Here is a 1,224-nt window from a genome sequence, read left to right as displayed (position 1 = left end):
AATTTAATATATATATATATATATATATATATATATATATTGTATTTATTATTGAAATTAATTGAATAGAAATAGTTAAGCAATTATATTATTTTATTTTATTAATTAAACAGAAGGTGCTTGTGAGCCTATATATATATACAGACTTTTGTATTTGTAGAAATAGAGAATGGGAACGTGTAGTTTATCTCTCTTTCTAACTTCCAATCAAAGTTTCTCTAAAAAAAAAAAAAAATTTAAAAAGGATGATAATTATTTTCAACTTAAGTAGGCTTATTAAATGTCATCTTCCACTATATTTTTTAAACTGCAATATTATCTTTTCTCCTTAATATTTATTTTAGTCAATTTCCTAGAAACTTTACCTTTTTTTTTCCATCCATTATTTTATATAATAAGTTATAGAATATATTAACTTGTTTTTAGAGTATTCATTTGGTACTTATATAATTAAATATAATATTTAGGATAATTACCAAACTTCCATTTTGATTGAAAGTAGAGAGAAAAATTATATCAGTTTCTCATTTTTACCAAAATTTATATATCTTTCAATATAATTAAGTTTGAATTTTTTTGGTCTTAGAAAGCTTCCGTTATTGTTGCAAAGCTATGTACATTTATAAATAAAAAAAAGAGTTGGGACAAATATTCACTTAAAAAATATTTTTAAAATAACCACTCATTTTATTAAAACAAATATCATCTGTCACGAACAATGAGAAATAGCAAGTGTATGATATTTACATTGTATCAATTTAATGGAATACTCAAGGTAATTCAGAATGGTTACCTTCCACCAATTAAACTTGTTATAGCTTGTAGGAATCTGGACCTTTGTTGTTGCTTCTGCATTCATCACCCCATTTCTTCGATTCTTCTGTACTTGAAAAACAAATAAATTATAATTTTAAAAATAAAATAAAAAAGTTAAATTCCTTTCTGATACCTATAGTTCATTACCTCTTTTTTTTTTGGTTAATTTTTTAGATCCTGGGATGGACCATTTTATTATAATAAAAAAGATGACAAAGGAGACCATAGCCCATTCTATGCAAAAGGCGGACTCAGACTTAAACAATGACCTGATCCAACAACATGAAGGACAAAAGGTTTCCTAATTTTAAAATATCTTCCCTTTTGTCCAAGCGTTTGTTGTACTCCTCACTCTTCCTCTTCGCCGCTGGGGTATCAGAGCTATGGATAACGAGAAACTAAGGAAGA

This window comes from Solanum tuberosum, unplaced genomic scaffold (assembly GCF_000226075.1).
Source record: "Solanum tuberosum cultivar DM 1-3 516 R44 unplaced genomic scaffold, SolTub_3.0 scf01109, whole genome shotgun sequence".
Classification (NCBI taxonomy): Eukaryota; Viridiplantae; Streptophyta; class Magnoliopsida; order Solanales; family Solanaceae; genus Solanum; species Solanum tuberosum.
Note: the sequence above shows the minus strand (reverse complement) of the source record.